The following is a 16,595-nucleotide window of genomic DNA, read 5'->3' as shown; positions in this document are numbered from 1 at the left end:
GAGGGAGAGAGAGAGAGAGAGAGGGAGGGAGGGAGGGAGGGAGAGAGAGAGACAGAGAGAGAAACATCAATGTGCAGTTGCTGGGGGTTCTGGCCTGCAACCCAGGAATGTACCCTGGCTGGGAATCGAACCTGGGATACTTTGGTTCCCAGCCCGCACTCAATCCACTGAGCTATGCCAGCCAGGGCTTCATTTTTATTTTTAAATGAAGAAATTGGATCAAGTTTCTTGATGCCATTTCTTTTTTTTAAAAGATTTTATTTATTTATTTTTAGAGAAAGGGGAAAGGAGAAAGAGAGGGAGAGAAACATCAATGTGTGGTTGCCTCTCACATGCCTACCACTGGGGACCTGGCTTGCAACCCAGGCATGTGCCCTAACCAGGAATTGAACTGGTGGCCCTTTGGTTTGCAGGCCAGCACTCAATTCACTGAGCCACACCAACCAGACCTTCATCATTACTTTTTAAACACAGGGTCTAGTTAGGGTCTAAATGCTACATCAATTACGTGTCCCCAGTAAATCTAGCATGTTTCTTTTTATAGATAGTCATCTTTGTTCTGCATGACAAACACTTTAAAGCTAAACTTCCATCTACCCTTAACCTACTGAAGGTAAAGTGGAACATTCTAGGCAAGATCGAGAAATATTAATATCATTATCTACCTTATTATTCCCTGTTTATAGTCTTTTCTATTTAGAGCCTTCTCCAAATTCAGGGAGCCAATGCTCTAAAACCATTATACCTTTTTCACTTATTCATGGTTGCCCATATTATATATCTATGTGTGTGCATGAGTATGTGTTTGTGTGTGTGAAAAGACAAAAGAGACAGCTGCTCACTATTTGAGTAACTGAATTAATTAACATGTAGTCTAGTCACAGGTTCTAGAACTTCATTCAGGCCCACTCATCCTGCAGATCAGCAAATGGGCTCCAGGATGACATCTATATGCAGGTATACCAGTTGCCTTACTCTCATAAGCAAACCAAGGGAAATGGAAGCTCTGGAAAATCAATGAACATGAAGAAAAGCAATGAACATTGAGGGGTTTCAATCTGTAGTAATCTGATATATGCAGGGTCTGGCAAAAGTAACACTTGCTTGAGTGTGGTTGGTAGAGTAATATGGGTATAATAAATAATTGTTTTAATTTGAACAGTTCACTTGAAATGTCATATGGTATGCTTGAGTATGACATTGTTATGATATAAAATTACATAATACAAGATTTTGTAATAAAAAAGGGGTATTACTTATGTTGGATCCTGCAGGTATTTTTATAGGTCTTCCTACCTTAATGTAAACAGATCCTGGATAAATAAAAACCAATGTACTTTTCAAATACTGTTATGTTCTCAAGAAATTATTAAGGCTACTTTTACCCATATAATGGTAGCCAAAAGAAAAAAAAACAACTTCTTAAAAGTGAGTTGATATATCAGAGGAAATAGGGAGCAATAAGTAAAAAAAACTTTTGATTTGAGTATTGTCCTGGATATGCATGCTGGTAGTAGCACTGGGACCAGGAGACAGAGTACTAGGCCTGCTGCAGGGTGAGAGTTCAGGTCAGCAGGAACTCTACCATATAGAAGCATAGACGCATGCTCAGGAAAGCACCCCAATTTAAGCCCCTAGGATTGTTATCCAAGATGAAGAGGAACCAATTATGAGCCTATAATATAAAACAGGGGTCTCCAAATCCCAATCACAGAATGGTACTGGTCCCTGGCCTACTAGGAACTGGGCTGCACAGCTGGAGGTGAGTGGCAGGTGAGTATGAAGCCTGGCTCACATTACCACCTGAGCTCCACCTCCCCTCCCCATCACCTGACCCAAAATTGTCAAAGGCTGGGGATCGCAGATATAAAAGATGAAACTTAAAGACAGCAAGCCACCAAGAGTGAGTCAGCAGAAATAAAAAATAATAGTTTCCAACCATCCAAGGACTTTATATTATGATTACCCAATATAAACTTTTAAAAATTAGTGAAAGCAATAAAAGATAAAACATGTCAAGCAAAAAGAGACCATGAAAATGGCACTGCATTATTTGGAAAAGAAAACAGAATTTACTCTTTATTTTAGAATAGATTTAGATTTACAGAAAAATTGTGAAGACAGCAGCCTCTACACCTAAGTTTCCTGGATTATTACACCCTAGAGTAGTGTGCTGTATTTGTCTTAATTAATGAACCAATATCAACACATGAATAACTAAAGTCCACCATTTATTCAGATTAGACAAAATTTAAGGAGAGAATCAGTTAACTTGAATATAAATCTGAAAAATTATTTAAAAGAAGTGCTGAAATAAATAGAAAATGCCAAAGAAGCTAAAGACATGAAGAATAAAATGAGATCTGACATACATTGTCTACTCATAGTCCCAGAAAATGAAGAAAGAGGAGGTCAAACTAAGAGAGAAAATGAATTAACTTTCTGGAACCAATGACAGACAATTATCCACAATTCTAAGAAATACAACATATATAAAAGAGGCTGGAGAAAAAAAGAAATTCACACCGGGGACACACAGCACTGCAACTGCAGGACATGAAAGTAGAGACCATGGTAAAAGCAGCCAGAGGAAGGGAGTGAAATGATAGCAGAGTCTCAACAGGGATAGTAGAAATATGGAAGGTAGGACAAGGACAAGCACCTACGAATGATTAAGGCAAAATGGTTCTACCACCAAACTCTGGGGAACACAGAAGGCATTAAGACATTGTCAGATAAGCTAAAAGCAAAGACCTTTACTTCATGACAATCTAAGAGACGTTTCATAAAAGAGTAGAATCCACACACCCACATCCTTTCCATCGGAGGATGATCTGAAGGGCAAGGAAAGACTAGCAGCATGCAAGTAAAATAAACATTTTACTAAAATAAACATTTAACTAAATAAACATTGTCTGAATTAAGTAATTGTAAACAGTCTTATTAGGATATTTAAATAAAAACAGTTTTCAGTATTAAAATGTAGAACAAAGGAACAGAAGCATATAATACAGAAAGGACAGGGAGAAAGGAGAGGAGTTAAGGTGTAAATCCATGTATTGTTCAGCAGATGAATTATGATCCATTTAACCTTAGACTATGTAGCACTGTCAGAAGGGCAATCATAAAAGAAAAGCAACAAGAGGGAATAATTTTCAAACTGGTAGAAGAGAAGACAATAAGAAATTAACTAAATCAATTACATAAAAAAGGCTAGGAAAGAAAGAACCAGGATTATCAGAATGCACAAAGTAAGAGAATCCATATATAGAAATAATCAGAACAAATGTATATGGACAAATTCAGTAGATAAGGGACACATACAAAATAAAAATACTGATACAATGAAGCAAAAATATGAAAAGGGACATACCAGGAAAATATAAATTTTAAAAAGCTGGGATTAGTTATAATAGCAAATACCATTACTAAGGAAAACAAAGGAAATGATACAAGGTTCAATTCAGTAAGTAGATACAAAACTCTAGGTTTGCATGCTTAATAAAGGCTAACTTTATGTTCTGCCCCTACCCACCTGCTCCAACATATAGCAGCCTCAGCAAAAAAGACGACAAAGACAACTCTTTTCCTAATAGACTTCCAGCTGGGATGGTCACACTGGTAATGGAAACATCCATGTGCCAAACCGGTCAGTTGGATGGATACAAGATGAACTGGAAGATGATTTTACCAGCTGGCACAACAATAACAACATGCATAAGGCAGCTCCAACTGCTCACTGCATCCTGCCCACTGCTCCATGGGCTGCTTGGGAACTCAGTGATTGACCAGAGTAATCTTCCCAAATTGCTACCCTATATAACGCTTCTAGGGAACCCAACTTGTGATGTGATGTAAGTCTCCACCAAGGAATTCTTTGGAGGATTAAATATCAGTGCAATGCATTTATCATGTGAACCAAGAACTCCAGAGAACCTGAAAGGTTCTGATGATGCTGAGTTTGAGAACCTGGATTCCCTGCTCAGTGTCTTGAGCTTCATGAAGAGTCTATATATAAAAGAATTCCCATGGACATGGCCAATCAAACGCAGGATAAAGACAAGAATAACTAAATATTCACTTGACTGAAAAAGATCAGGATTCTGACAAAACAGACTGTGGGAATTGTACTGCCACAGACAGCTCTGATGAGTATGCACCTAGGAGAGGCGACAACAGCTCTGAAGGGCAAACATGGCAATAGTTACAGAGGTGAAGACTGCTGTGATGACTGAGACTGCAGAGGCTATGGCAGAGGCCAAGACTCCAGGACACTCAGTGGCAGATGTGCCCATGGTAGTGGTACTATGGAGCTGATGACTACAGAAGAAGACGGCTAGGAAGACCAATAGGACAGATAGGTCGTTCAGTCATGGATGATCACAGGTTGATGACAGAGGTCCTTCTCAAAGACCCAAATTTAACCAAAGCCTCAGAGTACTACTAAGGAAGATGACTCCTCCTCTGGTGCTTCCCAGTCTAGCCAAGTAGTTTGTCCCTGGAGGAACAAAGCCTGTTGACCCCGCTGTGGGACAACAGGAACCACAAGAGCAGCTACCAAAGGAACAGGAGAAATCCATCCTTATCTAGTGGAACCAAAAACTAGAATGACTGAAACTGCAAAGTGAAGACACTCAGGAACAGGAATGGTCAAGGACACAAGTAAGTCATCTCAGATTGGGACCTCAGCCCCATATGTCAGAAGTCAGAACAGGATGCTCAAAAGAGAAAGAGTGAGAAGTCTCTGGCAGATGAAATCCTCAGTAGTGCAAAAGACTGGCACTCTTCAACTCTAGGCCTCCCAGACCTGATCAGCTGCTAATGGTAATGCTGGCCTCTTCATCACAGGAGGATGTGTGGGTGAAGTGCTCATCCTATCCTTCTGCTTGATGTCAGAGTAATGATCCACTAAGAGTGATGAGGAAGTGGCTGCAGCTCAACCATTTCAGGAAGGATCAACCTAGAACGATGCAAATCAAGTAGATGGGTGAGTGTCACAAAAGTAGGGACTCCCATGGTCCAAGAGGTACAGGGAACAAAGACTATGGAAGGAGTCTGAAAGGAAGCATGGCAAGGAGGATCAAGACTCCAAATCTGTACCTGAGGCAAAGAAACCTGAAAAATCCAGCCTTTAAGTTTAGTGCTTTAAGTGTGCTACTGTCTAAGCTGATGGTGAAGACCAACACTAGGGGAAAGATTATACAGAATACATTTCTACAGCCTGTGCTTTCTCCAAGTCTTTCTCTACCCTGGAACATCCTTGGGCAAATCAAATCTCTGTCCTGACATTTCCTGGGGAGAAAAAAAAACCTTAAAAAACTGTAAGAACTACATGAAGAAATTGACAAATTGGTTATTGTCATGGGCAATTTCAACACACTCCAATTTTTTGTAGATCAAGTGGACCAAGAAAATAACTATGAACAAGCAAAATATAATGAACATACACAGAATCTTATATTTGACTATTAGAAGTAAACTTTCTTCACAAGCATACATGAGACATACAGAAAAAACAATATACACAATAGGAAATAAAAATCACACTGGATTTCAAATATAAAGCATGTTGTTCCCAGTCTCTGACCCTAATACAACTAAGTTAAAATTCAAAAATAAAAGATAAATTTTTAGACCTGTACTCAGAAGACTATATTTGTAAGGAAGATACAAATATATTGGAAGCACATACCATGTTCATAAATTGGAAGAATTAATATCATTAAAATGTCCATACTGCCCAAAGCAATCTACAGATTCAACACAATTCCTATCAAGATTTCAACGACATATTTCATGGAAGTAGAATATTTCAAAAATGTCTATGAAACCAAAAAAGATCCAAATAGCCTCAGCAATCTTGAGAAAGAACAAAGTAGAAGGGATCATAATACCTGATATCAAACTACACTATAAGGCTACTGTAATCAAAACAAAGCCCAGAAATAAATCCATATCTCTATGGTCAACTAATATTTGACAAAGGGAGCATGAGATACAATAGAGTAAAAATAGCCTCTTTAATAAATGGTGTTGGGAGAACCAGACTGGTACATGCAAAAAAAAATGAAACTATACCACCAACTTATACCATACATCAGAATAAATTCAAAATGGATAAAAGACTTACATATAAGCCACGACACCATAAAAGTCCTAAGGAAAACAAAGGCAGTAAAACTTCAGATATCTCAAATAGCAGTATTTCTGCTGATATATCTCCCAGGGCAAGAGAAATAAAGGGAAGAATAAACAAATGGGATTATATCGAATTAAAAAACTTCTTCATGGCTAAATAAACCATCATCAAAATGAAAAGGGAACTGATAATATGGGAGAACTTAATCGCCAATGATACATCAGACAAGAGTTTCATCTCCAAAATGTATCAAGAACTCAAACAACTCAACATCCAGGAAGACAAACAATGGAATTAAAAAATGGACAAAGGGCCTAAATAGACACTTCTCCAAGACCACACAGAGGGCCCACAGACATATGAAAAGATGCTCAATGTCACTAGCCATCAAAGACACAAATTAAAACCACAATGAGATATAACCTCACACTGGTCAGAAAGGCCATCATTAACAAATCAACAAACAAGTGATGGCAACCATATGTGGAAAAGGAAAACTCTTGCACGGTTGGTCGGAATGCAGAGTAGTGCATCCACTGCGGAAAACAGTATGGAAATTCCTCAAAAAACTAAAAATGGAACTGTCTTTTGACCCAGCGATTCCACTACTGGGAATACACCCTAAGAATCCCAAACCACAAATTCAAAATAACTTCAGCACCCTTAAGTTCATAATACTGCTTTTTCCAATAGCCAAGTGCTGGAAGCAAACTAAATGCCCATCAGTAAATGAGTGGATCAAAAAACTGTGGTACACAGGGGCTGTGAGCACCCACTGAGTCTGTGGACACCAGCTCGGGAGAGTTGAGAGTCATGACATGAGGGGCCCTGACCCTGATAGTCCCCAGTCTGGTTGGAGAATTGGCTGTGCTGGAGAACTGGCTGTGCAAGAAGCCAGGCCACCGTACAGAGCAGCAGGCTTGAGTAGGAGGAATTCCTCAAAAAGAAAAAGTGAAAAGAGAGACACTGTTTGGGGAATTCTCCTCCAGCAATTGCTCTGGCCTACTCCCTCCCTAGCCAGGCAGTGATACTGAGGTTGCCTAGAAGGTTGCATGGAAGGCCCTGCACACCCCCATAGCACTGGGAAAGGCACACATCCAAACCCGTAGGACCGAATAAGCCTGGCCAAGAGCATGTGCGCCTGCACCTCAGCCCACAGCGGTAACCCCAAGGAAAATGCACTCTCAGGAACGCCTGTATCCTAAACCCAAGGCGCCTGGGAGAGGCCCCAGAATACCTCTGGAGAGCACATCCTAGGATGACTGAGCACAGATCAGGAGAGGGAAAAAAAAGCCATACCAATCACCCCTCACCCAGATGCAGCCAACAAGACCAGAAAAACCGGTTTGGCCAGTTTGAAACCAACAAGAGCCTTTTTTATTTAAAGTAATTTTTAAATGTTTATTATTGTCTATCTTTCAATTCCTTTTTCCTGTTTCTTTCTTTCTTGTTTTCTTCTTTCTTCCTTGCTTCCCAATTTTATCTCTTCTTTCTTCCTTCTTCTGCTTTTTTTTAATACCTGGAAGTGAAACAAACAAACAAAAAAACCCCCCTGGAACTGTGAAAAGACCAGAGTTGGACCAAAAGAGGGGGCATCCAAACAGCTGAGTCAGTGTGACAAATTCCACTTTGCTATTACAGAGAACCTGCAAGTTACTGCATATTTGTATTATTATTTTTTCATTATTCTTACATCAATGATTTTAATAGTATTTTTGTATTCCTCTTCTTTCTGTTTAGTCTTCTTTGCTTGGCTGGTTATATTGTATCTTTTGAAAGATTTCTCCTGTTCTCTCTTTCATAGTGTATTGCTAATTTACTGTCCCTTACTTCACTCCTGTTCCATTAGCACACTACTAAAGGTCCTGTACTCCCTATTCTTGTTATCCAGATCACATAGATTCTGTCATATGATTGTTGATCTAATATTACTGTAAATAACAGCTGTTCCATACAATTGTAAATACTTTACAACATCCATCCCAGACCTTAACCCACTTCATGGTTTCCTGAACTCTATTATTATAGTGGTTAACTCCATTTTCTCACACACTACAACTATTTACTATCCTTTACTCTCACCCTACCTCAGAATCTGACCTCCAACAACCTCGCTGCTTTATAGATCCAACTCATAGTCCTTCTCTCCCCAACAAGAGTCTTATCTTCTTTCCATTCTTTCCAAAAAGTGGCTAGTTGGGTGGAAGATCATGGTTAACACTATAGCTACCCAAAGGATCTCCTATCTCTTCTCTACCAGCTGCCAGTGTAAATATCATAGAATACTTTCCTGATGTCTTAAACCATTTTGCCTTCCCCCTCCTACTGATCACAAAAAAGAATAAGTGGAACCAGTGAACACCAGGATACCCACTGAAAGAGGAAACCCAACAACAAAGAAACCACCAACAGATAACAACAGAAGAAGGTGAAAGAGGGAGTGGAAACCACACAAACCTCAATCCAGGACCTGTCTGGAAATACAACTAAATAGTAGAGAAACTACCCAGTACAAACAACTGATCAAAAGCAAGAAAGAATCCCAAAACCCTGTACATAGGGAAGAACCAGTTTCAACAAACCCTGCCCTCAACAGCACAACAAAATACATGAGGTGGTGGACAGAGTGATCCTCAGTTAACCAGCTGGTGGGAAGGACCCAACAAAGAAACACCAAACAACAATCAAAACCCAAAGACAAACACAGAGCCAACTTGAACGACAGCCCAAGACCAGTGAGCTTGGGAGATCAAGAAGACTGAACCACTGAATCTCACAGGTATTCCATCACAGAAGTTCACACCATAAAACCAGGGAGACAGAACAGATCAATTTAAGAAGCTGAGGCTAACAAGAATAGTCTCACAATGAGAAGACAAAGAAACAATCCACAAATGGAAAAGCCTCAGAAGGAATGCTAAATGAAATAGAAGCAACTCAACTATCAGATACTGAGTTCAAAGCAATGATTATCAGGAAGCTCGGTGAGCTCACAATGAACTATCAGAAACTACAGAGAAGCTACAATGAATTCACTGCAAACTATATCAACATGAAAAAGGAAACAGAAACTATCAACAGGGGAAAGAGGAAACGAAGAATACAATTTCTGAACTGAAGAACACAGTAGAAGAAATGAAAAGTAGGAATGATGAACCAGAAGATCGGATCAGCGAGCTATACGACAAAGTAGAAAAAAAACATCCAGAAAGAGCAAGAAAAAAAAAAAAAGAGGCTCAGAAAGAATGAAGAAGGACTAAGAGAAATGCAAGACAATATGAAAAATAGTAATATCTGTGTAATAGGGATACCAGGAAGAGAAGAAGAAGAGAAAGGGATAGAAAACCTATTTGAAAAACTAATGATGGAAAACTTCCCTAATTTCATGAGAGAAAAAGTCACACAAATCCAGGAAATAGAGTCCCATTCAAGAGGAACCCAAAGAGGCCCACTTCAAGACAAATCATAGTTAAAATGGCAAAATACCAACACAAACAGAGAATCTTAAAAGCAGTAATGGAGAAACAGGAAGTAACATACAAGGGAGCCCAATAAGGTTACCAGCTGACGTCTTAATGGAAACACTCTAAGGCAGGAGACAATGCCAAGAAATATTCCATGTAATGAGAACCAGAGGCCTGAAACCAAAGGTATTTTATGCAGCAAGGCTCTCAATCATGATAGAAGGCCAAATAAGGAGCTTCCCAGACAAAAGAACTCTAAAAGAATACACCTCCACCAAACCAGCTTTGCAAGAGATGCTAAAGGGACTGCTTTGCAGGAAGGAAAAGACAGAAAGAGGGAAACAGGTATGAGAATGGCAATGAATAAGTACCTATCAATAGTAACTTTAAAAGTAAATGTATTAAATGCTCTAATCAAAAGACATAGGATGGCTGAATGGATAAGAAAACATGACCCACACATATGCTGCTTACAGGAGACCCAACCCAGAAAAAAAGACCTACACAGGCTGAAAGTGAAGGGCTAGGAACAAATGTTCAAAGCAATGGACAGAAAAAAAAGCCTGGGTAGCAATACTCATATCAGTCAAAATAGACTTCAAAACAAGAACCATAAGAGAGACCCAGAAGGTCACTTCATAATGCTCAAAGGAAGAATCAACCAAGAAGACATAAATATTGTAAACATATATGCACCCAACAAAGGAGCACCCAAATACATAAAGAAAATCTTAGAGGACTTCAAGAAAGATATCGACAGCAACACAATTATAGTGGGGGATTTTAACACCTGACTGTCAAAAATGGATAGATCTTCCAAACAAAATATCAACAAAGATATTGTGGCATTGAACAATACCCTAGATGAAATGGACTTAACTGATATATATAGAACCCTCCATACCAAAGAAGCTAAATACACATTCTTTTCAAATGTACACAGAACATTTTCAAAGACAAACCACATGATAGGACACAAAACAAGTCTCAACAAATTCAAGAATATTGAAATCATACCAAGCATTTTCTCTGACCACAAGGGACTGAAACTAGAAACCAACCCCAACGCAAAAAAACCAAAACCCTCAAACTCATGGAGATTGAATAGCATCCCATTAAACAATGAAAGGGTCAAGAATGAAATTAGGGAAGATATAAAAAAGTTTCTGGAAACAAATGAAAATGAACTCACAACAACCCAAAACTTGTGTGACACAGCAAAGGCAGTCATGAGAGGGAAGTTCATAGCATTACAGATCTACCTAAAAAAGATAGAAACATTTCAAACAACTTAACTCTGTACCTACAAGAACTCAAGGAACAACAACAAAGACAGCAAACAGCAAGTAGAAGGAAGTCAATAATCAAGATCAGAGCAGAATTAAGTGACGTACAGACTAACGGAATATTTCTAAGGATCAATGAATCCAGGAGCTGGTTCTTTGAAAAGATAAAGAAAATCGACAAGCCTTTAAGCAGGCTCATCAGGAAAAGAAGACAGAGGACCCAAATAAACACAACCAGAAATGAAAGAGGAGAGATTACAACGGATACTATAGAAATAAAAAGGACTGTAAGAAACTACTATGATTAACTTTATGCCAGGAAATTTGAAAACCTAGGTGAAATGGACAAATTTCTAGAAAAATATAATCTTCTAATACTCAGTGAAAAAACAGCAGAAAGCCTGAACAGACCAGTAACAGCAGATGAAATTGAAGCAGTTATCAAAAAACTCCCCCCACACAAAAGCCCTGGACCAGATGGTTTCACAGGAGAATTCTACAAAGCATTTAAGGAAGAACTAACCCCTATCCCTCAGATTATTCCAAGGAATCCAAAATGATGAAAGACTCCCAAACTCTTTTATGAAGCCAGCATCATCCCAATCACAAAACCAGATAAAGACACAACAAAGAACGAAAACTTCATATTCATATCGCTGATCAACACAGATGCTAAAATCCTCAACAAAATATTGGCAAGCCACATCCAAAAATACATTAAAAAGATCATATACCATGACCAAGGGGGGATTTATCCCAGGGATGCAAGGATGGTACAATGTTCACAAATCAATAAATGTCATATATCACATAAACAAAAGCAAAGACAAAAATCACATGATCATATCAATAGATGTGGAAAAAGCATTTGATAAAGTACAGCACCCATTTATGATAAAGACACTCAATACAGTGGGAATAGAGGGAGCATTCCTCAACATAATAAAGACCATATATGAGAGACCTACAGCCAACATCATACTCAATGGGAAAAAAGTAAAATCTTTTACACTGAGATCAGAAACAAGACAAGGTTGTCCACTTTTACCACTTCTATTCAATATAGTACTGGAAGTTTAGCCACAGTGATCAGACAAGAAAAGGAAATAAAAAGCATCCAAATTGGCAAGGAGGAAACAAAATTATCATTGTTTGCAGATGACATGATAGTGTACATAGAAAATCCTATAGACTCCACCAAAAAACTGCTCAACCTAATAAATGAATTTGGTAAAACAGTGGGATACAAAGTCAATATCCAAAAATCAAAGGCATTTCTGTACACCAACAATGTAACAGCAGAAGCAGAAATCAAGGAAAAAAATCCCATTCAATATAGCAAAAAGAAATATTAAATACCTAAGAATAAACCTAACCAAAGATTTAAAAGACCTATATGCAGAAAACTACACAACACTGAAGAAAGAAATCAAGGAAGACACAAACAAATGGAAACATATATCATGTTCATGGATGAGAAGACTTAACATCATCAAAAGTCCATACTACCCAAAGCAATTTACACATTCAATGCAATACCTATTGAAGTACCAATGGCTTATTTCACAGACATAGAACAAACACTTCAAAATTTATATGGAACCATAAACGACCCCGAATAGCTGCTGCAATTTTGAGAAAGAACACCACAGTAGGAGCGATCACAATACCTGATACCAAACTGTATTACAAGTCCACTCTAACCAAAACTGCCTGGTACTGGCATAAAAACTGGCATGTGGCCCAATGGAACAGAACAGAGAGCCCAGAAATAAACCCAAGTCTCTATAGTCAATTAGTATTGGACAAAGAGGGCAGCAACATAAAATGGAGTAAAAATAGCCTCTTCAACAAATGGTGTTGGGAGAACTGGGCAGCTACATGCCAAAAAAAAAAAAAAAAAAAAAAAAGAAAAGAAAAGAAAAAAAAAAAAAGGAAAAGAAACTCAAGCACCAACTTTCACCATACATAAGAATAAAATCAAGGTGGATAAAAGATTTAAATATAAGCTGTGACACCATTAAAGTCCTAGAGGAAAACATAGGCAGGTTAATCTCAGATATTTCATGCAGCAACCGTTTTAGTGATATGTCCCCTAGAACAAGGGACATCGAGGAAAGAATAAACAAATGGGATCTTATCAAAATGAAAAGCTTCTGCACAGCTAAGGAAAACAGTATTAAAATAAAAAGAGAACAAACTGTATGGGAAAACATGTTTGCCAATGCTCAGACAAGGGTTTAATCTCCAAAATAGATAAAGAACTTACAGGACTCCACTCTAAGAAGACAAGCAACTTAATTAAAAAATGGGCAAAGGACTTGAACAGACACTTCTCCAAAGAGGACATACAGAGGGTACAGAGACACATGTAAAGATGCTCAGTGTCACTAGCTATGAGAGAGATGCAAACAAATTAAAACCACAGTGAGATACCACTTCACATTGGTCAGAATGGCCATCATCATTAACAAAGCAAGAAACAAGTGTTGGAGAGGTTGTGGAGAAAAGGGAACCTTAGTGCACTGTTGGTAGGATTGCAGACTGGTGTAGCCACTATGGGAAACAATATGGAATTTTCTCAGAAAACTAAAAATGGATCTGCCTTTTGACCCAGCAATTCCACTGCTAGGATTATACTCTAAGAACCCTGAAACACCAATCCAAAAGAACCTATGCACCCCAGTGTTCATAGCAGCACAACTCACAATAGCCTAATGCTGGAAGCAACCTAGGTGCCTATGAGTAAATGAGTGGATCAAAAAACTATGGTACATTTACACAATGGAATTCTATGCAGCAGAAAGAAAGAAGGAGCTGCTACTCTTTGGGATGGCACGGATGTAACTGGAGAACATTATGCTAAGTGAAATAAGGCAGGCAGTGAAAGACAAATACCATATTATCTCACCTTTAACAGGAACCTAATCAACAAAACAAAGAAACAAGCAAAATATAACCAAAGACACTGAAATTGAGAATAGGCTGACAATATTCAGAGGGGAGAGGGGAGGGAATTCAGGGGAAAAGGGGAAGCATTTACAGGAACAAGTAAAAGGACAAATGAACAAAACCTTGGGGGGGTGGAAAAGGGAGGGAGGTGGGTAGGACTGTGGGGGTGGGCTGGGACAGGAGTAAAAGGCAGAAAGCTGTACTTGAACAACAATTAAAATTAAAAAGAAAAACTGTGGTACATTTACACCATTGAATTCTATGCAGCAGAAAGGAAGAAGGAACTCCTACCTTTTGTGACTGTGTGGATGGAAATGGGAATATTTTTTTTTATTTTAATCATTGTTCAAGTACAGTTTTCTCCCCCCTACTCCCATGGAAATGGGAATATTATGCTAAGCAAAATAAGCCAGTCAGTGAAGGACAAATACCATATGATCTTCACCTATAAAAGGAACCTAATGAACAAAAAGAAACTAATGAGCAAAACAAAACCAGAGGCATGGAAACATAGAATAGACTGACAACAACCAGGGAGGGGGATAATGGTGGAAAGAAAGGGAAGGGACTAGCCAGAAAAAACAGGTATGAATGACCCATGGACATGGATAACAGTGTTGGGATTGACTGTGGGAGTGGGAATGACTATGGAAGTGAGCACAAGAGGGCAAAGGGGGAAAAATTTGGACAATTATAATAGAATAATGATAAAAATTTTTATAAAATAAAGACATCAAATACATTTAATTCTAAAAATATAAATATAGGTGTTATAAAAGAAAAATAAATCATTGACATAAATCAGCAAAGGTTGCTGTGGGGTATTAAGTAATTACTCTGAAAATTGATAAAACAGATAAATATTTATTCCGTTTTCCTTTATGAATTGTATCTCAGGGTTACCTCACAAGGGAAATTTAAAAGAAATAAAAGCAGATAAAAGGATAGAATTAGAAATTCACAATTTTAGAACTCAATAAAATATAGGCCAAGGTTATGATTTAATAGGTACTAAAAACATTCATTAAGCAAAAAGCTGGGAAATTTTAATTTTATTCTTATTTTATTATTTTTAAAAATAATTTCCTGCTTTTAACATGTACATAATTTAGATTTGATAATCATTTCCACATACAGTCAGGGTTATCAAAGAATTTCAAATATCAAGGTGGGAAATTTTTAAATAAAGTAATCATGCTGACACTATCTGAATCCACAGATCAGAATGAGCATCATTAAGTCAGATAACCAGTTAACAAGTGCCTCACAATTTGATGCAAGTGACAGTAGTCAGAACCACCTATGAATTTTTGCCTAAAAGAAAATACTAAGAGTGAACCTGAACTAATAAAGATTATTTATTTTTTTAAAAAGATAAATTTAAAAATACAAATAGGAAAGAAAAAATATTTCTATATATTTCATGGGTCATGAAAAACATACTGGACATTACTTTAAAATTTTTTAGGAACTGCTTAGTGTGGTTCAGTGGTTGGAGCATTGTCCCATAAACTAGAAATTCACATTTTCAATTCCCGTTCAGGGCACATGCCTAGGTTGTGGGTTCAATTCTTAGTCGGGGCACATATAAGGAGCAACCAACCAGTTGATGTTTTTCTTTCACATCAATGTTTCTCTCCTGCTCTCTCCTTCCTTTCTCTCTCTAAAGTCAATAAGCATGCCCTCAGGTAAGGATTAAAAAAAAGAACCATACTGGGAACTGGATAACAAAGATACCACGTACAAAAAATTGTGGGATGCATTAAAAATTATAGATCAATCCATAGCCTTAAATAAGACTTAAAGTAGGAAAAAAAGGTTGAAAATTAATGTGTTAATAGGCCAATCTGTTAGAGGGACAACACAGCAGGCAAACAGGTAATAACCTGAACAGGAATTATACAGACAAGGAAACTTGTATGGCCAATGAGTATATGAAAAAAAGTACAATGTCATGATTCACCAGAGAAATATAAGTTAAGATCGCATGAGATGATATTTTTAAACTCACCAGAATAGTAAAAACTAGATTATTTTGAGACTACCAAATAATGGCCCAAAAAGTAGCAAAGCAGAGGCTCTTACACATTGGTACCAGGTGTTTAAATTGGTAAAATCCTGCCGGTAGATATGCCATGTGGTACTGTCATGTGCAGATGAACATTCGTAAGTCCTTCAATAAGCAATTATAGATATATGCTATAAAAATGTCTGTACCTATCTGCCAATTATAAGCATTCTTCATAAAATGAAACACGAAAATTAGACACATAATGGAACATTGCTCAGCAGTGGAGATGACTGGCTAGAGCTTTGGCATCAACACAAATGAATCTCAGGAACACAACAGTGAAGGAAAAAGAAAAGCAAATAGGGGTTCTAAGTATTAACACTGCCTCTCACTAAGTCCCACCTCTAACATTTAACACTCTACACTGAGGCCATCAAGAAATGCTTCCAACTCGTAAAGAAAGAAATGAATTCTTTTGGTGGTTGTCATGACCCCATGTTTTGCTCTGCATTTCCTTTGAAAAATGCCATGATTCCATGATTGGAAAAAAAAATCCAGACACATGGGGCATTGTGGATCCTGAGTTTCAAAACCTATATAACCAATAAACACTGAATGAAGGCCACTGAAGAACTGCTGAGGTCAAAGGGAACCAATCACATGAAAAGCTGTCACCACGAATCTAACCAAACATTTCTGCACAAACTAAAGAAGCCACTGTATGGAAATGTTTCTGTAACATT

At 37.9% G+C, this 16,595-nt stretch overlaps 1 protein-coding gene across 7 annotated transcripts in view; it reads right to left on the bottom strand.

The window, feature by feature from the left end:
* Positions 1–16,595, bottom strand: part of WWP1 (WW domain containing E3 ubiquitin protein ligase 1) — a 120,783-nt gene that overhangs the window by 80,825 nt on the left and 23,363 nt on the right. The window contains exon 3 of one of the 7 annotated variants that reach the window (XM_036031082.1): positions 15,853–16,014. The exons of 5 other annotated variants lie outside the window; for them this stretch is intronic. The gene's annotated coding sequence lies outside the window, so the exon portion shown is untranslated. Of the gene's footprint in view, positions 1–842; positions 862–15,852; positions 16,015–16,595 lie in introns of those variants that run through there. One more of the 7 variants, XM_036031084.1, reaches the window with a different exon arrangement.

This window comes from Phyllostomus discolor, chromosome 7, assembly GCF_004126475.2.
Source record: "Phyllostomus discolor isolate MPI-MPIP mPhyDis1 chromosome 7, mPhyDis1.pri.v3, whole genome shotgun sequence".
NCBI classification, from domain to species: Eukaryota; Metazoa; Chordata; class Mammalia; order Chiroptera; family Phyllostomidae; genus Phyllostomus; species Phyllostomus discolor.
The sequence above is the reverse complement of the archived record's forward strand: the minus strand, read 5'-3'. Positions and strand labels throughout refer to the sequence as shown.